The 23,529-nt window shown below is 32.6% G+C and overlaps 1 long non-coding RNA gene across 13 annotated transcripts; it reads right to left on the bottom strand.

The window, feature by feature from the left end:
* Positions 1-2,688: 2,688 nt before the first annotated feature.
* Positions 2,689-22,466, bottom strand: LOC148605506 (uncharacterized). Of its 13 annotated transcripts, none has more exons than XR_015915971.1 (8): positions 22,377-22,466; positions 17,053-17,234; positions 16,332-16,438; positions 15,212-15,316; positions 10,031-10,362; positions 8,432-8,754; positions 7,099-7,204; positions 2,689-5,771 (listed from the first exon to the last, which is right to left on the bottom strand). It is a non-coding gene; the product is annotated as an uncharacterized LOC148605506 (long non-coding RNA). The 13 variants fall into 13 exon arrangements; XR_015915970.1 differs by having other exon boundaries at positions 15,212-15,313; XR_015915969.1 differs by having other exon boundaries at positions 15,212-15,313; positions 16,190-16,438; positions 22,377-22,465.
* Positions 22,467-23,529: the final 1,063 nt, after the last annotated feature.

The following is a 23,529-nucleotide window of genomic DNA, read 5'->3' as shown; positions in this document are numbered from 1 at the left end:
ATCAAAGCATGTGTTACTTTTTATGTATCTTATTAAAGAGTAATCAAGGGAAACAAGGTTATAGAGGTAATCAAAAGAATGTAATCCAGGGACAAAGACCAGACATGGAAAGCAGACATACACAACAAAGAACATAAAGTAACTAAAATCATACAAAGTAACAAAAGCAAACGAGCAACTCGAACTCCACTAAAACTGGGAGCATGAACCAGGTGCATCGTTAGGGTAAGCGTCCTAAAGACATTAAATGATGTCCATTCTCTATAATACAAGGCATAGTCTCTACTGTATCCAGCAGGTGGCATTCCTGGACCTGAAATATGTCCAAAATCTTGTGGGAAATGTTGCAAGGGACTTACGGGGCAGATACGCATATCTATGTATATGAATGAATTACAACTACTCAATTAAAAGGTGTAGCTAATTCAACTGTTTGATATTATGTTTTTATAGTAAAATTAGTCAAAAAAACTATTTCTTTGTAATTATATTATGTTGGTTTTATCAATGCCCTTGAGTTGTTTATTTAGGAACAGGAAGATGTATGGAAGATGTATGGAAGAATAAGACATACCAAATTCAACATTCCTGATAATAGCATTTTTTTTCTGACAATTGGGTATGCGATTAAGAGGAATCCAATGTATTTAATATTGCCACTGGAGACTTACAGTGTTCTATAAAACGTGTGGAGTATTTAAAAATATATACTTTTCTAATTTAAACTATTGGGAGCGTAGGGCAGAATATTTCAATTTACTAGTAAAGATCAGGATATTTTCGATTCAGTAGCCAAGGTCAGAATATTTATTTTCTAGCAATTTGCAATGTCAGACTAAGTATTTATTTTCTGGTATGATGAGGCCAGATTATTTATATCCTACATAATCAGAGACTGCCAGAATTTAATGGTCATCCCCTAATGTGTCTACTTTTGATATAAACAGGGGCATTAAGTTTTAATGCCAGTATGTAAGTACAAGTACATTTGGTCCATGATCAACTTGAGAGCTCTTTATGGAGTTGATTCAAAATTTGGTTTGCTGTTTTAGCGTTGCTTTCTTTTCTGTCACACATCACTATCAGTTTAAGGTAATATTTTGCCTTGTGTGTATGAACTTATGCTGTAACACCTTCAGTGCATTAAAATAAATGAGTTTCTAGTAAATCATAGGGAGGTGATATTTTAAGGATTTGAAAAAAAAGAATGTTCATTTACAAAATTCTTCAACTACATTCTCTAGAATCTTTTTTTATCTTGAATTCATTTCATACATTATAAATCTTGGGGTGAAAATGGGACTATTAAATTAGTATGGGGATTGGGACTAAATTTTTCATCCTACATTTATTTCATTTAAGTTCTGATTTTCTACCACATTATTTTCAAGTCTCGTACTGTCTTAGTATTTCAAAGTTTATACCAGTCATGTACAAATCCAATGGTTGCTCTCCTTAAAATCAAAACTATGGAAAACTTCACTAAAGTCTCATTGGTGAAATTTGATAATGAAACGACTATGGCATCCTTTATTTTTTTGTGTTCTTTTTTATAGCACCTCTATGTACAAGGAGGCAGACTGATTCCAAAGCATATTAATTTAAAAAAAAAGGAAAGGCATTGCTACTTTTACAAGTCCATCTCTTGTATCTCAATTGCAAGTGAACAGATCTCTGAGTTTAATTTATTGAGTTATTTGAACCATTGTGGAATTGGGGGCCAAACAAGCCTCTATGATTACAGTCAGTATCTTATTCTGTGTCAAACATTACAATCCAAGTACACAGAGCTGTATCATGCTTAAATTGCTCCAACAGTTCAGAGTTTGACCTATGTAGTCGCATTCAGCTCTACCCAGGGAAGCATTTTATTTTTTAACATAAGGCATTATTCAAAGACATTTACAACTATACTATGATAATAAATTTATCAAAAGCATGTTTTGAAAATATTTGCATGGCAAGGTTTTTGCTACATAAGACATTCACTGTTTACCATATATTTTGACAGTAAGGAGCAAGACCTTATACAATTTCAACCAAAATAATTACCCATAAAGTTGAATAGGAGACATTTCAGCGATACTGAATTCATTGGATTTGCTGTGTTGTATTGGGTTGAGAAATAATATACACAACAGTATATAACTGATAAAAAAAGACTGCATGGAAAACAGACAGAATATAAAACAATAAAACAGATGATGCTTGCCCTACCAGTGCACATGGTCCAACTCCTGAGTTTCTAGTGAATTTGTCCCCATGGTAAATCCAAAAAAAAAATCATTTGGTGTGGCCTAAATAAAGTAATTTATCCATTGGCAATGATTTCATCAATTTTCAAGAATTATGTAGGCATGGTAATGTTAATTTTCCGCATATAGCAGTCAAGATTTTGGAAAAAAAGTTTTCACACTTCTACAACAAGCATGGAGATACATGTATAAATTGAAAATTTATGGTCTTAAAATAAAATAAATATTATATATATATGGATAAAATATATATAAAAAGAAAGAAAGACAAGATCTTCAGTTTCAGTCCTGGACCGATTTATAATAGTCCAGTCAGTCTAGCAAAATTAAACCCTCAACCTTAACAAATTGCAACAGAAGATATTTAAGTTCCAGTCTATAGCATTATGAACTATATAAACTTGTAACATGAATCTTCTTTTTTCCTTTGATCTTTTTATGGAATAACATAGAGACGACAAGCATGTACCAAAATGTATGCTCTAAATTGAAGCAACCAAATAATATTGCATGAAAGGTCACATGGGCCTATATAATGCAATGAGGAAACAGCCATGAAATAACCAAAACACTAAAACCAATATTGCATGGGTAAGCTCCGCCTCTTTGGGAAAAGATTACGCCTACAAAAAACACATACAAATGTCAATTTTATTAGGTTTCATATAATAAAATACAAATCTTTAAATCTCTGCAGGTTTTCTTTGCCAGACAGAGAACAAAAAATATAATGTCTACTCATTAATTTAAATAGATTTTTTTTACATTTGGGCCAAAAAAGGGGGTCCATGCCCCGAATAGTTGTGTTTAAAAGCCTTCAAAAAGACAATTAGAGTAAATCAGTCTAATTCAATTAAAAAATACACACCTGAGAGAGAACCAAATCATCGCTTTCTACATTTTCAATGTCAAGCCAATCTGGTAGAGAGAATGCGTCTGCCATACTGCCTACTGTGCGGGTTATTAGATTTTCCCGCCAAACGTTATTTTTTTCTGCACAGACTCTCATGGGCATGTCATTCATGTTACAAATCATTTATAGCAACGCCTTCCTCGTTAGCCAAATAAACTTCTCACGCTGCGCGTTCGAAAGTTTATTTGTCTAACTCGGAATACTATGCTATAAATATAACACAGCATAAATGTCTCAAGAGCAGAAATGGAAAGGGGAGATAACCCTGTAAAAATGACCGAATAACAATAAATCATAATTATGCCATATCTGATAAATGAAGTGTAACAATAGTGGACACTTTAGCATCAATAAGAGGACCATTCTCAACTTAAAAAGAGGTTTCTTACCTTTTACCGAACAACAACTTATATAGAAACCAAATATGCCTAATTTTCAAGATAATGAAGTTCAGTTGAATTGGAATGCTTAAACTTCATTATCTTGAAAAAGAGGCTTTTGAATTGTAATGAAAATTATGAACATACCTCTTCACCTTTTGAATGCTCAAAGAGGGGATCTCCCTTTTTTTGCTTTTCTAGGAGGGATATTCAGTGTGACAACCTTTTTTGCAGAAAAAATGGATAATTTTGCTAGAATACCAATTACAAAAATAAGACAAGATAAAAAATCTATGATCTTATAAATTTACTGAGGATTTCTAATCAAAATTTGAGTAATTAGTGCAATGAAAGGATTAATTATTTGTTGATCATTTCTCTGATTATAATGTTACATAAACATTGTATTAATATCAATTTAATAAGCCATTTAGAACATAATTTGTGCAATATTTCTGCTAAGAGGGAGAATTTTTTTTGGGGGGGGGATTTGTGGAAGAGGAAGATTTGTGTCTCCAATGTGGGGAGACTTTCTCAGAGGGAGATTGACCCAAAAAGAGGGAAGGTTAACAGGTATGGATGAAGTACATATTCTACTTTTTGTGGTTGGAATTCTTTTAACAAAAGCAAAACTGTTGATAAATAGTTTGCAGATGTAAACAATATCAATGAAAAAAAATTCAAAATGACGGAAGTGCCAGAAAATATGAATTACCCAAAATTTTTAATATACCCATCATAACCAAATGTGTTACATATCATAGGCAGCATAAAATGTGTGATCCATCGAAATATCATACTTTACATGAAATCATTAAAAATAAAACAAAATCTGACAAAAACATGCTATTTTTATGGAGTAATCTCCCCTTCCCAATGTAATTTTGAAATGCTTAATTTAGTTTTATGTAACATAATTTTTTTCAAAGACTTCTGTGTATGTATAGTGAATAATGCTATGTCTTTGAATCTAAATTTATTCTGTTGCAATTTGTTTAAGTTTAAAATTTAGTTTGACTGGACTAGATGCATACAAGAGAGACAGATGTTAAGGCCCGATTCTCCTCAAGGAGTGAGGGAAGTAAGTCAGTCAAATATAAAGATTGGAGATCTGCTCATAATTTATTCGATTTAAAATATATTATCTATACAGAAAAATCCATGTTCTTTCTGACATCATAATATATTTATCATTGGAGCAAAACAACAAAAAAAATGGTGGAATAAAATTTACCTTGTGCTGCCCATATAAAATAATCTATCTGGTTTCTACATGGACAGTTATTTCATAATAATATTAATACAGTAAATACAGAAATCATATTTTTTATTATTGCAAGAATGTGACTAAATCAGTATTCTAATAGCCAAAACTGGCATTTTTAAATTTGCAATGTGATGAAATTCTTGCATTATATGATTTCTTTCAGAATGTCGTAAAAAAAAAACAACAAAATCATTTTAGTATAGCTGTAAGGCCAGATCAAGTAAGATTCTCACCCACCAACAAATTAAACTAGGAGCAATGCTCACTAACTTGAGCTACCCTTGCCTGTCTATTTCTATTTGGTCAATTAATGTAATAAATTTTTTATATCAACACCTTCCTCATTATCCAAATAGACTTTGCAGGCTCAAAGTCTTTTTGAATAACTCACAAGGTTGTGCTATAAATATAAAATAAATCACTAGCATATGCTGTCAAACATGCATACTACAATGATACATTGATAAACCCTATATATATGTATCCTATTGAATTAATTGAACACTTTATAGTTCAGTTCATATTACATACACCATGTCATTCTGATTTTGAACTCTGCTATTACCTTAAGTCAATAGACATTATGTAAAAGTAGTATATGTATAAGATACCAACATAAAACAATTCTTGTAATTGAACTCCCAGAAAAGAAAAATTAAATTGGGATACAAACTTTGACATGTAGATGAGAACCTACAAATTGACTTGATGTGGCCTAAAAGCACAAAAGATTTCTGTACGATTCATAGGAAAGCAAACAGAACAAAAGGTTCTACTATGCATTTTCTCAATGTTATTGTCAGAAAATAGTTTATAATTTTTCCTGTTGCATGGTCAGGTCAAGTTGAGTACACTTTCACTGGAATTGTTAAGTTTGTTCACCAGTTGTAACCTTTGACTTCCATATCTAGAAAGGGTCTTTCATCACATCCATCTATGGTTTCTCTTGTTTTTGTCTGCAAATTATGAAAAACAAATCAATGTTTTTTTTCAATGCAAAAGCAAACCCATTATCCTTATTTATTTATTGTATTTAAAAAATATTGAAAAAGTGATTATAAAAAAAGTCTTATTAAAATCAAGTAAACACGAAACTATTGTTACTAACCACTTAGAGCCTAATAATGGTTATTTTTTTTAAACATTATAACAATCGATTTAAAGAAAGACAACTCTAATACCATTTTTAAAGTATTCTCTTGCACTATTAAATAATTTCAACTCATTTAACAAAGCAATTCTACTTGACACTTTTTAAGAACAAAGGAAAAATGATTCTGAAAATAACTAGTGTACATACAAGTTGCTGGAGTGTAAGGAGGTTTACATACCTTCTGTGATAGAAGTCCAGTATTTTGATGGAAGACATTTTTAATTTATTGATGAGATCTGCATCTCCTGGAGATATTTTAAGTCAACCTTTTATCCTGCTCTATAAGTGATAACCGTAGACTGATTCATGAAACCCAATATTTTTTAAAGAATTAAAAAACATATCAAAGATCTGCATCAATCAACTTCAAAAATTTACAAATAACTTTTGACCGATTTTCTTTTCATCCCCATTCCATTGTTAGTCTTGTTAGTAATGTACTAGTTAGAATGAAGATGAGCGACAATGACACCCCCACTGTCAACACCATTACACTAATTTCTCCCCAACCCCCTTTTCAGAAAAAATAATATCTCATCACGTCATGATGTGTCAGAATAAAGGATGTCTACTGTTTCCTTGGTACAAGATTTACTTCTTAAAAAATTCTATTTTACAGTAATTATCTGTATAACTTATTTTAACTCTATGGAACTTTTTTTTGGTTTCATTTTATGCCATTTAAAAAAAAAACTGTCACTAACAATAAATTTGTACCGTCATCTCTTATCATTCATAAATGTTTTATAAAGAAGAAGTTAATGGATGAAGACATTTCATTTGACAAAGAAATTGTTGAACATTTTAACCATAAATATCTGGAAATTAAGCAAATTTCAGAACATCTGAAAAGCAGATGTCAAGTCCATAGAATGCCCAATGACTATTTTTTTTAATGTTTTTGTTTGACAACTTAGTGTTAAAAGAATTTTAACCTTGATAGTTATGGGGGGTTTCTATCTTGCATAAGTATCCATAAAAATTAACTTCATACTGTCTTCCGGAACATGGAATTAAAATAACTAAGCATTAAAAGACAAGCATGGACCTATCAGTCTTTTCATGTTTTAATAGAAACCAATGATATTTAATAGACCATTACCATGCACTGTATGAGTTTTGTATCATACCTGATTTCCATAAAATAGTACAAGTTGTCTCCCTTGAACAGCTTGTTCTGCAATGGATGTCAAGAGGTGGATATAAAAAGTCTTTGGTCTTGAGTTTTAACACAAGCTGAAATTGAAAGGCACTTTATATCCCATTTTACTATCAAAGTTATCAAGCTATATTTAAATTAAAAGTTTAATTTTATATCAAAGGGTAAATATGACAACAAAGCATGGGAATGTTCAGGTTTTTTTTTAATGTACATGTAATACTCACACATTTGCAAGGATGAGACATAAAGCCATACCAATAAAAATATTCACTAACAAAACTGGAGATAACTGAAATTGTTCAAAAGTTTGACAATACCCCTAAAAAGGATATATAAGTTAAACAACCCAAAAGTGTTATAAATATGCTGCTCAGATGTATTTTTTCCTGTTTAAAGGCTTTTTTTCCCATCTGCCATTCTTCAAAAAGTTTTGCCTTTTACTGCCAATGTAAAAATAATATGAACAATAAAAATGATATGAAACTCATTTGTAGTGCTTGCCTTGTAAATATCCATGAATGATCCCCCTTCGAAAAATTGTTCTCTCTTATATGAATATTTAAACAAGCAAACTAAATTACAATTTGGACAGCATCGTTTGTCACCCATCCTTATATCTTTGTTTGATTTTGATATAACCAAAATGTGATTCATGGGTAAAAAGCCTACACATTTTTATTTGTGATATTTTGTTTGAAATGCCATAGTAAACAGAAATTCACATTCAGATTTTCATATATCCCGTGTTCTTAGGAGGTAAAAATTATATAGAATGCACTGTAGATTTCAAAATTAAGGGAGATAACTTCATAAATGCCACTCAAATACAATAGAACCTATTGGATTTTCTATGTTGATTATCTCCTAAGAGCAGGCTGATTTGAATGAATAATTACAAATTTCATAGTATAGACCCATAAAAAACTTAATTACAAAAATAAAAATATGTAGCCTTTTTTGGGGTGTATCACATTGTTAAGATTTTGTACGATTCTTAAGTATTTCTCGGTCTAAGAATCAGGCAAAATGTATATAAGGTTTGGCACATGAAGAAAATATACACAGAGATTTATTGCATTATCGATTTATACCTCATATCATCAAGAAATTACTGTCAAAGTGTAATATTTTCCTGAAGTTTTTCCTTATATAAGCAGTCAAAAAATATTTATTTCACCAATGCTTCAGGATAAATGTAAATAGCTTTTCAGTTGTTTTCATGCCACATCATGCTAAGAATACCCCCACTCAACCATTCCTCTCAAATTTATTTTTTTTTAAATATTTTTTATCTTGTTTACTTCCAACCTGCAACAGAAACCAGTACCAGAGACAATCTGCAACAGAAACCAGTCCCAGAGACTCCTTCTCTTCTGTGATCTAAGCAGTTTCTTCTTTATCTCCACATTTAATTCCATTGTTCTTCTCCTTCTCTTCTGTGACTTTTTTGTTAATTTAATAGCCTCCTATATGTTTGGTTTGGTCATTTTCAGTTTTGTTTTGCTTATAATTTTTTTTTATGTGATCTGTTTGGCTAACTTCCTCTTCTGTGATTTGTGAAGCTGTTTATTTGTTCATTGCTTGTCTCTTCTGTGATCTGATTGGCTGTTATTCTCAACTGCGCCTGAAAAAAACGGAAAAAGAAAAAAATGTGTTAGCTCTTAGCCTTAAAAAAAGGAGAAAACATGCTCTGTCTCTAAAGGAAAAGTAAAAGTAAAAATACATTAATTCTGTGCCTGAACGAAACTGAAAAAGGAAAGATACATAAGTTCTGTGCCCTAACAAAACTGAAAGTATAGATACATTAGTTCAGTCCCTAAAATAAAATGAAAGGAAAAATACATTAGCTCTGTGCCTACAAGAAATTGAAAGGATAGATACATTAGTTCTGTGTCTGAAAGAAATAACAGATAGATTTTTAAGTTCTGTGCCTGAAAGAAACTGAAAGTATAGATACATTAGTTCTGTTCTTAGAATAAAAATGAAAGAATAGATATATTAGTTCTGTGCCTGAAAGAAACTGAAAGGAAAGATACATAAGGTCTGTCCCTAAAACAAAATGAAAGTATAGATACATTAGTTATGTGCCTGAAAGAAACTGAAAGGAAAGATACGTTAGTTCTGTGCCTGAAAGAAACTAAGAGGTAGATACATTAATTCTGTTCCTAAAAAGAAACTGAAAATATAGATACATTAGTTCTGTCCTAAAATAAAATGAAAGGAAAACATCATTAGTTCTGTGCCTGAAAGAAACTGAAAGGATAGATACATTAGTTCTGTCCCTAAAAGAAACAATAGTTTTTTGACTGAAACTGAAAAGAAACATTTGTTCTGTGCCTGAAAGAAACTGAAAGTATAGATACATTTAATAGTTCTGTCCCTAAAATAAAATGAAAGGAAAAATACATTGGTTCTGTGCCTGAAAGAAACTGAAAGGATAGATACATTAGTTTTGTCCCTAAAAGTAACATTAGTTATGTGACTGAAACTGAAAAGAAAGAAACATTAGTTCTGTGCCTGAAAGAAACTGAAAGGAAAGATACTTTAGTTCTGCACCTGGAAGAAACTGAAAGGAAAGATACATTAGTTCAGTGCCTGAAAGAAACTGAAAAGGAAAGATGCATTAGTTCTGTGACTGAAACTGAAAAGGACAATTTAAGCATTAATTCTGTGAGAAACTGAACAGAAAAAAATGTGTAGGCTCTGAGTTAAAAAGAACAAAAAAATGCATTAGTTGTTCCTGAAATTGACTGAAAAGAAAGGAAGTATAAGCCCTGGGAATAAGAACAAACAAGAAAAAAAAAACACAGTAGTTTTGTGCTGAAAAGAATCTTTAAAGGAATGTTGGATTAATTCCATGCCTGAAAAAATGAGAAGACAAAATCAGTTAGTTCTGTTACCTAGTGCTCTACTTTCCTGTTCTGTGCAGCTGCCTATTGTTCCTATCCTCTGATTTGTTCTGTTCCATCTTCTGTCCCCTTATTCTTCTCATCTCAGGTTCTCATTCTGTTCAACCCTATACATAAAGCCCTCTACTTTCCTGATATTCTGTGCTAATTAAAAGGAAAGATGGATTAATTCCATGCCTAAAAAATGAAAAGACAAAATTAGTTAGTTCTGATCTTACATATTGCTCTACTTTCCTGTTCTGTGTAGCTGTTTTCTTCTTTTACTTTGATCTGCTGCATCCTGCCTTGTGTCCTTTTGTTCTCCTGTTTTGAGTTACTTCCCTCTGTTCAACAACAAAATATTAAAAATATATATATATATATATATAAATTGTGAGCAAAGCTCACTGCACGATACACCCAGCACCTCAGAAACCATATGTTCAAAACATTAAAAAAAAACTGTCAAATAGGAAATTCACATGCCCCAGGTGTCAAAAATTGTTATGACAATGTTATTGTTATATCCAATGTAATGACATACCTATGGTATATAAAGTTAAATTCAAAATATCAGGTGGCTGTGATAAGAGACAACTATGTAGTATGCTCATCTACACTTTATAACAATACAGCAAACCAAATATCAAAAGAATCCAGGTTTCTGCAAACCCAATGTCTTTTATTGTTTAAACAATTGTTGAAAATACATTTTGTAGTCATTTAGTCCATCACTTTTCAAAATCCCCAGATTCAAAATGGTTGTTGCTTCAAAATATTAAGGTTTTCAAGTTATAAGCTTAACACCATAAAATTTATCATTATTTGGTCTTTTATGGAACAGGATTATGATATTAATAGTCCAAATTTTCAAAATAAATAGCCAATAGTTTTAGAAAAAATCACAAAAAAGCTAGAAGAAATTCTGTTGGCAGAAGCATTTTTGCAAAACACCAAATCATTAAGGGTTTCACTATTTTACCCAAAACCCATCCTGATATACTTTGGATAAAATTGAATAAAACCTTTTTCAATTTAGCTAAAGATATTTATTTTGCCACTGTATATATTTCACCAGAAAATTCGAAATTTTATGAAAATGGTATAGAATCAGTGTATGATCATCTTTGAACTGAAACTTCAAAATATAGTAAATTCAGACCAGAAAATTCGAAATTTTATGAAAATGGTATAGAATCAGTGTATGATCATCTTTGAACTGAAACTTCAAAATATAGTAAATTCAGACGTATTTGGACACAGGGAGACTTTAATGCATATACTGGTACCAAGACAGACTTTATTATTAATGATAATTCCAAAAATATTCCCAATGAAGATGATCGGTATATTGAAGACCAATTTATGCATAGAAATAATAAGAACTCTAAATATCTAAACAATAGTGGAAAATTTTTTCTAAATCTACGCAAAGAATCTGGCCTTAGAATTCTAAATGGAAGGAAAGTAGGGGACCCATTAGGAAACTTTACAAGCATAACATACAATGGATGCAGTGTAGTTGATTATATTATTGTATCGCAAGACTTATTTAATAGTATTGGATATTTGGAAGTAAACAATTTTACTTCATTGTTAAATCACTGTTCAATATGTTGTACTTTGTTCTCCTCTTTTACTTATAGAAATAATGACCAATGTCCACTGGAAAATTTTAATGGTTGCCTGATGCAATAAAAAAATATAGAATTTTCATGAACTGTGAAGACAGTTCTATTATTAAGTTGAAAACATTTCTGAATACATCTTTTGATGGACCGAATACAGCAGTCAACATATTTAATACTATTTTGGTTGATAATGCAATAAAATCAGCAAAATTTATAATAAAAAATATTAACCCTCAATGTAAAAGTGTAATCAAGGGAACCAAGGTTATAGCAGCAATCAAAAGAATGTAATCCAGGGACAAAGATCAGACATGGAAAACAGACATACACAACAAAGAATACAATGTAACTATAATCATACATATGAAGTAACAAAAGCAAATGAGCAACTCGGATTCCACTAAAAACTAGGAGCATGGACCAGGTGCACCGGTAGGGTAAGTGTCCTCTGCTTTCCTAGAAACGCTCGCTGAGTTGCTCATAAAAATGTCAAGTCCAGGGTTGACAAACGAGGAAAGAAAAACTATGAACCGTTGAATAAATCGGTTTTCATGGTGCAGATATACACCATAATGATCCACGAGTTCATGATGACGACCACAAAACTTCTGTAATGATGACTTCAATCTTACAGCAATATAACCCTCTTCCAGAAGCCTATTTGTTAGAGTTCTAGCATGATATAAAAAGTCTGTGTAGTTTTGGCAAGCTCTGGCATAACATATGAGCTGTGTTATGAACATTCCATACGCAGGTGCTGAAGGGATGTTGCCACAGATGAAAGGAAAGTTGACAATTCTGAATAAAAAGTCATCATGATTGTCGTAGAGATTGGTCAATAGTTTTCCTTTACCATCGATTTCTAAGTGTAGGTCAAGATATGAGGCTGACCTCACAGTGTCTGTAGTATCCTTTATCTCAAGATCTTTGTGGTAGATGTGATGTATCAAATCCCTGAAATTAAGATTGTTTAAAGATAATACATCATCTATATAGCAGAAACTGAGATTAAAGAGTCTAGCTATACAATATTCTTTCTTTCAGATCAGATCAGCTATAAAGTCAGCCTCATAAGAGTGAAGGAATAGGTCAGCAAGTAGAGGAGCACAATTGTTCCCATTGAATTGTAGACTGTTTGTTGAAAAATGTGTCCACCACAATGGACAAATATGTTGTCAATTAAAAATTTGTCGACCCCATTGTCCTTGTGTCCCGTCCCTTTTTCATTTCATCATCATTTCATGTTCATTTTATCATTAATTTCATGTTCATCGTCTGAATATAGCTGAAATATTGCTGCTCGGACGTTAAACCCCAACAAACAAAACAAACAAACTGTATATTTTGCAGATGATTTGAAACTACTGTGTTTTTTTTCTTGTTTGTTCTTATTCCCAGGGCTTATACTTCCTTTCTTTTCAGTCAATTTCAGAAACAACTAATGCATTTTTTTTTGTTCTTTAAAACCCAGAGCCTACACATTCTTTTACATAGTATGAGGAATCTCTACCAAGGACTATATATTTGTATCTAGGTGTACCATCTCATACAACAATGTATAATGTTTTTAAGTCGGGGTTTTAACTGAGTATGGAGAATAGAAGTATACAGTGTTGAAAAGAGTAATCAAGGGAACCAAGATTATAGCTGTAATCGAAAGAATGTAATCCAGGGACAAAGACCAGACATGGAAAACAGACATATACAACAAAGAACATAAAGTAACTAAAATCAAATATACAAAGTAACAAAAGCAAATGAGCAACTCATACTCCACTAAAAACTGGGAGCATGGACCAGGTGCACCAGTAGGGTAAGCATCCTCTGTTTTTCTAGAAACACCCGCCGAGTTGCTCATAAACAGTCATATCTGGGGTAGACAAACGAGGAAAGGAAAACTATGACCTGTTGAATAAATCATAGGTTTTATTGCTATTATATCCTGATTGTCTTCTAAAGATCTTTTGAATTTTTCAGGATCCACATTGAATTAATAGCACTATGGGAGTAACAAGTGTTGTGATAGGATTGTGGAGTTTAGGAATCCAGTAAATAGATGGTAAATCACAATCATCGTCCTTGGTAGAAAGACCAAAAAAGGATAGCACAGATTTATGGTTTTCCACAATCTCAAAGTCAATGTTTTTGCTACATCAGAGTCTTTGAAAACTGATGTAGCATTGGCACTCATTGACCAACTTAAAACTTTCATTTGTTTCAAAATTAAAGACCTCACGGCCTTTAACCACTCTGACAGAGAATCAATGTCTTCACTTTCTCCTTTTATCCATTTTCTTGCGTAGTCCTCCATGGCATCCATAAGAATTTAATGTTATAATAATATATTTTGGACCTTTAGAAAGGATATTAGGCAGAGATTCGTTTTCAATGATGGTTAAATCTCCCGTAACGACGTGACTGGAAGGACCATATTTGAATGGAGAGTTTTTGCAAGAACAGTCAGGTGGTTTAGCCTTGAAGTCCTCAATCTCAAGGTTCTGCAATAGCCTTTTATAATTGAAAATTTTGGATGCAATGGGTGAAGTATAGGAATATGAAATAATTGGTATGGATTTGTCTTTGAAATATGGGGGAATTTTGTTGGTAACATTTTGCTGATGGAGGATATTAGCCAAATCAATTCCATCTATACCCTTGTTGACAAACGGTAATGGAAGAAAAGATAATTTTTCTTCATCTTGACCTTTCACACAAACTGGTTTTAAGAGTCTGTGGAAACCAATATCCAAAATAATGGCAAACACTTTTCTGACAAGGTTACCAAGTACCTTTTATATTTATTAAAGCAGCATTAGCTGCCAAATTTGTTCAGTTATGATTCTACTGAATTTTGCTTTTTCAATGAAATAAGTTTTAAGTAATGCAATTGAAGCAATAAATGTTGATAATACATTTTTGTACCTACAGAATATTGTGAAAATGTTTTTTCATATTTTACATATTTCATGTATTTAATAGATTTAATGCATTTTATGTGTGGATATCAAATGAAATTATACAGGAAAATTACAATTTAGTAGGAATAATTCAAAGTTGAGGTATATTCCAACAGAAACAAAATTCTAGGAAAATGACAGCTAATGCAGCTTTAAGGCATATACATTGAAAGGCAGCTTACTTCAATAGATATGAACAATACACCGAAGTTTCATAAAAGTGAAAGTGTTTTTGAGTTATTGTGCGAAAACTTGAAGATCCCCCTTTTTCTAAGTATAAAATTCATAACACAGAAACAATAAATCTGAAATTTATAAAAATTGAAAGGAAGCTTACATCAATAGATATGAACAATTCACAAAAGTTTCATAAAAGTTGGTGAAAGTGTTTTTGAGTTATTGTCCAAAGTGTTGACGATGGACGGATGGACAATGGTATACCACAATACATCCTGTCTTAAATTGCAACAATTCTCAACCAATCATCAGGAAACCATCAGGGGACAGATGGATAGACAGATCAACAGACAAACTTTTCCAAGGGCATCACATAAACCTTGCCACTTACTATGGCGGGGTATAAAGAGAGAGAAAAAAACCCTTACCTGACCCTTGACCTTCCTGGTGTTCTTTGCACTATATTCTTATCCTTTGATCTGTTTTGTTTTGTCTTCTGTCCTTTTATCTCTCTTCTGAATTCCTTTCTCCTGCTCAATTAAAAAATTAAAACAAAAATAAGTAGGCATAAAAAAGGAAAACAATCCTAGTCCTAGCCCTAAATTTTCCAGATGTTCTTTGCAGCTGTGTTCTTCTTGTCTTTAGATTTGTTCCATTCCTTTTTGCTGTTCTTTTGTTCTTTTCCTCTGAGTTTCTTCCTTCTGTTCAGCTAAACAAACAATTACTAGTCATGCATGAAAACGGGAAAAGATTCATACTAAGCCTTGCATCTTTCTTTTGTTCTTTGATGTTGTTTTTTTTTCTTGTCCTTTTGTCTGTTCAATTTCCATTTCTGTCCTTGTGTTCTGCTCTTCTGCAGTCCTTTCTTTTATTCAACTACAGTACAAAAAAAAAACACCCAATAAGCACGACATACATGAAAACAGGAAAAACCCTGACAAATAGCCCTTGATTAACCAGGTGTTCCTATTTGTCCTTTGACCTATGTTTCATTCTGTTTTGTCTTCTGTCCTTTTATTCTTCTCCTCTGAAATCATTTCTTCAGTTCAACTGCAAAATCCAAAAATAAAAAAACACTGAAAGTGTGAAAGTCAAGAAAACAAAGTAATGTATCCCTTGATTTTCATGATGTTCTGATTCAGCTATTTTCTTCTTTCCCTTTGATCTATTCTGTTTATTTCTTCTGTCCTTTTGTTCTTCTCTGAATTAATTTCCTCTGTTCAGCTAAAACAATAAGCAAAAACAAAAAGCAATAAACAATAAGGATGAGGATTGAAAACAGGAAAAAAACCTTACCTAGCACCTGATTTACCTGGATTTCTTTGCTACTGAGTTCCTTTCTTCAGTTTGAGTACAAAATACAAATAAAAACAGCAAAGACAATTGAAAACAGGAAAAAACCTTACTAAACCCTTGGTTTTCCATGCATGTGTACTATATGGCTGATTTCTTCTTTTCCTATGGTCTGTTCCACTCTGTTTTGTCTTCTGTTCTTTGTTTTCTTCTGAGATCATTTCTTCTGTTCAAGTTAACAAACCCTTGATTTACCTGGAATTCTTTGCTGCTATTTTTTTCTTGTCTATTAATCTGTTCTGTTCCATTCTGTCTACTGTCCTTTTGTTCTTCTCTTCTCAGAGTTTCTTTCTTCTGTTCAACTACAAAATACAAAAAAAACAAGCAAGGACGACAATGGAAAGTAGGAAAAAACTCTTGCCTATCCCCTGATTTTCAGGATGTGACTGTTTCCTTCTTTTACTTTGTTCTGTTCCATTCTGTCTTCTGTCCTTTTGTTCTTTTCTGAGTTCCTTTCTTCTATTCAACAACAAAAAACAAAACTTGAGGCTGTAAAGAGCCTGAATCTCTCAGCTGTCTCAATAAGCAACATTCTATTTTTGTAAAAGTGGAAATGTTTTTTCTTGAATAAATTCCTAACACTCTTACCTAAGGAACAATCATATCAATTTTCATTAAAGCCAGTAATTTCTGAGGAGAAAAAAATTCAAAGTAATAACATTGAAATAGCAAAAATAACTCCAAGATAGCTAAACAGAATTACATGCAAATTTTACCACAGATAGATCTCATCATGCTGATCATATAACCTTATCTCAAAATTGACTAACCCTTACAGTTTTGAAGTTAGAAGTATTTTCTTCTTGTCCTCTGATCTGTTCTGTAATCTATCCTTTTATTCTTACCCTCTGAATTTCTTCTCCTGTTATTCAAAATATAAAGTAAGACATGCATGAAAACAAGAAAAAAACCTTACATAAAGCCCTTGATTTTCCAGGTATTTACTATGGATGTTTTTGTTTCCTTTGATCTATTCTGTTTTGTCTTCTGTCCTTTTGTTCTTCTCAAAGACCCTTGGTTTTCCTGGTGCATTTTGTGGCTGTTTTCTTCTTGTCTTCTGTCTTTTGTTCTTCTCTGAGTTCTTTTTTTTCTGTTGAACTACAATAAAAAAACAAAAAAACAAAACATTAGGTATGATCTGCATGAAAAAAGCCCTTGATAAATCAGATGTCTCTGCTGCAGTATTATCCTTTTCCTTTGTTCTGTTCCATTTTGTTCTTCTCTCAGTTCCTTTTTTTTAGTTCAGCTACATCATAAAACAAAAAACAGAAGAGATGGCAATCGAAAATAGGAATTATAGGAAAGACCCTTAGTTTGCCCTTGCATGTTCCAGATATACTTTGCGGATGTTTTCTTCTTGTCCTTTGATCTGTTCTATTCTGTCTTCTTCTCAGAGTTCCTTTCTTCAATTCAACTACAAAGTATGAAAGAAGAGACTCTCAGGAGCTGAGTTACATGCTCACCTAGGTTCATTTTTCTCTCTTCAAGGACAATAACTCTAACAAAGTTTTCCTACAACTTTGACCAAATGGAGACTTTTGTAGGCCTTATCTTAAAGACAATTTCATAAATCAAAAGTTTTTTTGTAATGGTTAGTCTTCAAGATATTTGCTAAAACCACAAAAAGTCATGTTTTGCCTCTCATGTGTAATAACCCTGACAGGGAGTCACCCTAAAACTTTAACCTAAAAGGATTTTAAAGGTCTTATCACAGTTATCATTTCATCAATATTAAAAACAGGAAATAGCTCTTATGATGTATCAAGCCCTTGATTTCCTGTTCTGTTCTTTTGCTTCTTTCTGTTTCCTTCTCATTTCTCTCCATTTTTTACTACAAAATGATAATTAAAAAAAAGGAGAAATATTGTGAGAAGCTTACAAAGAGCAAATAACACTGGCTTCGAATGGAGTTAGAAGCCTTAAGTTAGGTTATCTCCCCTTTGAGTCATTCAACAGTAATCAAATTCATTCATGCCTATTTACATATGATGCCCAACCTTCCTATCAAATTTCATCTAAATCGATCAAGTGGTAAAGGAGGAGTAAATGTGCTTACAAGGTTGTAACAGTAGGATTGTTGAAGCAAGTGCAGGTCATGGGTCATGTTATTAAAAAGAAATTTCAGTCAACAGACTTGGGGGATATATCAGGGTAGGAATCTCACTCAAATTCTAGCCAGTCTTTAATACAATTTTTCAATACAGTTACTATATGGCTATATAAATTTTTGCTAAAATTAGAGATTTTCGAGAAATAATTTCCAACAATAAAGCATTTGAAGCAACAATGGATGCCAAGTGATGGCAATAGCTTCATCTAAAGGGTGAAGTTAGAACCAAATACAAATAAAGCATATTCTCCCACAGAAATTTGTGGTCCGTTCCTGATTTGCTGGTTACATACTTTTAAAAAGAAAAATAATTGTAAGATGCCTATGAGGCGAATCCAAGGATGGGCTTTTGGGGTGTAGGCGCCCCTCCCTTAATGTTGGGAAATTTTCATTTTTCTTACATGAAATCTTTATTTTTCACAAATATATCCCCAATTTTTTTTCTAGCCTAGCTTCAGTCTGCATTTAATTCTAATCATGCTCCCTAACCTGATAATCCTGGATCGACCCCTGTTCTCATCTGTGTCAACATGTTGTTTAACTTAGTTTGTCCCTAATTTGTTTGTTTGTGTTATAAAAGAAAAAACATGGTTGTGCCGGCTGGAAATGAATGGTGATGCCCATTAAGAGGTTCTGCCCCTCTTTTATCCATAATTAGTAGACTTGCACATTGTATACATAAATAGACTTGAAAATGTTTTGATGTTTAAAAATTTAAATATTTACATGTATGTTAATTTGGTACAATATAACATAAATATCTTGTTGCAGGATAATTCACTACAAAAGTTTTTTAATGTGGTGCTACAAATTTAGATCTGCTTTCACCACTGGTGACACAAGTAAACACCATGCATAGATGGATTTAGATGAAAATGAAAATGGAAGACATGAGAATGGCAACACATTTTGATAAATTAAAAATATGGAACATTAACACATTAGTATATATATATATATTTTCCTATAAATAAATGGTAACAACCTGAAATTAGGGATAAACATCCTCATTATATCCTGATATGGATTATTTCCCTTCATATAATGAGCTTTTTATCCAAGATATAAAAATCAGGAAAGTTTAAGAAATGTATTTTTTTTTATCTAAATTTGGTACATTATATAACTATCTTGTTATATGATAATTTCCAACAATAAAGCATTTGAAGCATCTTTGTGAAGAAGTCATACTTTTATTTTCTATGTACATAAACATAAAGAGTTGCAATCCACAAAATGTTGTGTTTTATTTGGGTTAATGTAATATTCAGAGTAATTATTGTTTTTTAATGTCAATTTTTGTAAGAATCAGGCAGTGGGTGAAACATGGTATGAAAAAACTAAACATTCTGAAAGATTAATTTGACTATTTGCACCATCAAAATCAAGTAAAAAAAAACGGATTTGGTGCAGAGACGAAAAAATGGTCTTTTCAAATAGAGAAATTAGCACCATTGAGAGAAATTATATTGTCAGAATATTGTGTTTTTGCTGTGTATGTTTCTGATTTTTCCCTTTTACGGGGTAGCCTGATTTTCATAAAAAAATTATACTAAAAACTGAAATAAACATAGTCACATAGATATTCCCATTTTTCAACGACTTTCCATATTGTTTTACATAATAGTCTATTCTAAATATCGAATCAAAATTTGATAAGATATTTAGAATATACTATTGTAGAAATACTAGCACCCGTCAACGTAATAATAATGTAAAATACCAGTCGCAAACTTGATCTTTCAAACTTGATATTTTTTTAATTATACAGATAGCAGTGATTTATTGAATGTTCCCAGTGTATTTTTTTTTTCGATAATGCACACTGTGAAATTAATTCGGTAATTTCATTCTCGCCGCGCTTTCTCCCGCCAAAACGCCACAACACGAATATCAATCCACAGTTCACAGTTCTCTGCGTAATATCCTTTCTAAAGGTCCCAAGTACCGTGAACCACGCTCCATAAATTGGAATTATAACTTTAAAGTACTTATGGATGCCGTCGAGGACTATGCAAGAAAATGGATAAAACGAGAACAAGAAGACATTAATTCTCTGTCACGGTGGTTAAAGGCCGTGAGGTCTTTAATTTTGAAACGAATGAAAGTTTTAAGTAGGTCAATGAGTGCCAAGGCTAAATCAGTTTTCAAAGACCCCGATGTAGCAAAAACATTGTCTACTATACATGACTAATATGTTGTCGTACCAGCAGACAAAGCCCAAAACAACATAGTTTTTGTCTGCAAAACGTTTTATATCCAATGTTTATTATCAAAGGTAGACGTAGAAAATAATAGCAGTGATAAGACATACACTGCTACCAGTCTCTCCAAAGAAGAGATTGTGGAAAACCATAAATCTGTGCTATCCTCTTTTGGTTTCTCTACCAAGGACGATGATTGTGATTTACCGTCTATGTACTGGATTCCTAAACTTCACAAGAATCCACACAAACAACGTTTCATAGCTGGGTCTGCAAAATGTACCACCAAACCTCTTTCAAAACTTTTAACTTCTATACTCACAACTGTCAAAGAGGGTTTACAGTCATACCACAACACTTGTTACTCCCGTTGTGCTATTCATTCAATGTGGATCCTGAAAAATTCGAAAGATCTTTTGGAGACAATCAGTTCAAGACTATTATCTGAATATAATAGCATTTAAACCTATGATTTTTCAACACTGTATACTTCTATTCCCCATACTCAGTTAAAATCCCGACTTAACAACATTATACATCGTTGTTTTTCCAAAACAGATGGTACACCTAGATACAAATATATAGTTCTTGGTAGAGATTCCTCATACTTTGTACGAAATAATTCCAAATCATCTTCCAAATATACAGAGGAAGATGTTTACAAAATGCTGGAATTTTTAATTGACAACATATTTGTCCAGTGTGGTGGACGTGTTTTTCAACAAACGGTCGGCACTCCAATGGGAACAACTTGTGCTCCTTTACTTGCTGACCTATTCCTTCACTCTTATGAGGCTGATTTTATAGCTGATCTGATCAGAACTTGAGATAAAGGATACTACAGACACTGTGAAGTCAGCCTCATATCTTGACCTACACTTAGAAATCGAAGGTAAAGGAAAACTATTGACCAAACTTTACGACAAACGTGATGACGTTTCATTCAGAATTGTCAACTTTCCTTTCATCTGTGGCAACATCCCTTCAGCACCTGCGTATGGAATGTTCATATCACAGCTCATACGTTATGCCAGAGCTTGCCGAAACTACGCAGACTTTTTGTATCGCGCTAGAACTCTTAACAAATAGGCTTCTGGAACAGGGTTATGTTGCTACAAGATTGAAGTCATCACTACAGAAGTTTTATGGTCGTTATCATGAACTCGTGGGTCGTTATGGTGTATCCATCAGCACCATGAAAACTGATTTATTCAACGGGTCATAGTTTTCCTTCCCTCGTTTGTCTACCCCGGACTTGACCTTTTATGAGCAACTCGGTGGGCGTTTCTAGAAAAGCAGAGGACGCTTACCCTACCGGTGCACCTGGTCCATGCCCTCAGTTTTTAGTGGAGTCCGAGTTGCTCATTTACTTTTTTCTACTTTGTATGTATGATTTTAGTTACTTTATGTTCTTTGTTGTGTATGTCTGTTTTCCATGTCTGGTCTTTGTCCCTGGATTACATTCTTTTGATTACCGCTATAACCTTGGTTCCCTAGATTACTCTTTCACAAAATGTTAAATATTTGTTGAAAATAACAATGGATAATGCAGGAAATCTATATAATAAATAGGATAATCAATTGGTTATCGTGCCAAAAACGCATTAAGATTTAACTCGTGCGCGGAACTAGTTCCGCACACTCGTTAAATCTAGTCGTTCTTCGGCACTCGTGATCATATTTTGCTTATTCACTCTTTCCAATTAATTATCCTATTATTATTTGCTGTAACATTTTGTTTTATTCCATGAGTTATAATCATCAGTTAATTACTAAAAACCAATGCAAACGCACATTTAATATTCAGGTGTACTTGACATTGACACTTGCGCATTCGTCCATTCTATGGTCTAACCATTTCATAATTATAAATTAGATAAATAAAAACGGAACAACTAAAACGAAAAAACCGTTTGAAATACATACGACAGCAGTATGTACAAAAATGTACATGTATATACATTAAGTGCAGGTCCTACAATGGCGGTAACTTCAGACATTTGAATTGTACTCACAATTTAATAATTAATTGGCCAATAATACGGACGTGTGATCACGTGACAGGAAATCGTCTTGATATAAAAAATTCTCTTTAAAATTTAAAAAGTGCCGCTGTACATGCACATTGTGTGTCATCCCGCCATTTCTTAAAAGTTACATTATGCTACAACATAATTTTATTAATTAGTTTGTTCTATTGATTTTGAAACCACACATCCATATACATTCTCTTTGTTAAAGAAAAGTATACCAATGTGATACAGAAATTCAAAATTATTAATGGCGGATCCAGAAATTCATAAAAGAGAGGTTTTTAAGTGGACCAGGCTATCATTTGCTTATTTGAAAAAAAAATGGTCAAATCAACAATATATATTCCAACAAAAAGGGGGTCTCTAACCTCGGAACCCTGGGTCTGGACACAGAGGCTTGCTCCCACTACCAAATATGCAACCCGACTATTATAACCAGTATACTAGTCGGGCTACATATTTGCATAGACCTGTTATTAAATGTCTCTGATATTTGATAGAGGGAGCACTAGTCGGATTGCATAGCAAGTCCCTATGTCTGGACATGCCTTTGGAGCATGCTAATAAATAAGTGTCCGTTTCTTTAAAACGAATGTTTTGTTTTGTTTTATTTTGTTTTATTATTATTACTAAAATGCCCCATCACTTTGTATGGACATGTACGTATTTGTACTAAGTTCGAAGATTCTGGCCTCTTGAGCAATAGGATATAGCGTAGAATGACTAATGCGGATCAAGGACAAACAAAGCTATCAATACTCTTGTAAATAAAAATCATTTGACTACACGGGGAAATTTAAGAAAGGGGTATCTATAGTATAAAAAATATTGATAACTTTCAAACTAAGAACTTATGATTTTAGGCTAGCTGGTGAAAGACCCCCTCCCCATACTTATATAAACAATCAGGGATATACAATGAGCGAATTTCGACTGTATGTTCCCTTGCTATTACTCTGGCCACTGTGAGGGCTTTTAATAACTTTTTGACCCTCCGACAGATGCTGATTACATTTCGAAGGAATACTGAAATTGATGTTGGAGTC

Source organism: Perna viridis, chromosome 10, assembly GCF_037379345.1.
Source record: "Perna viridis isolate PV_CMFRI_1.1 ecotype Kerala chromosome 10, ASM3737934v1, whole genome shotgun sequence".
Classification (NCBI taxonomy): domain Eukaryota; kingdom Metazoa; phylum Mollusca; class Bivalvia; order Mytilida; family Mytilidae; genus Perna; species Perna viridis.
This window is presented reverse-complemented; position numbering and strand designations above follow the sequence as displayed.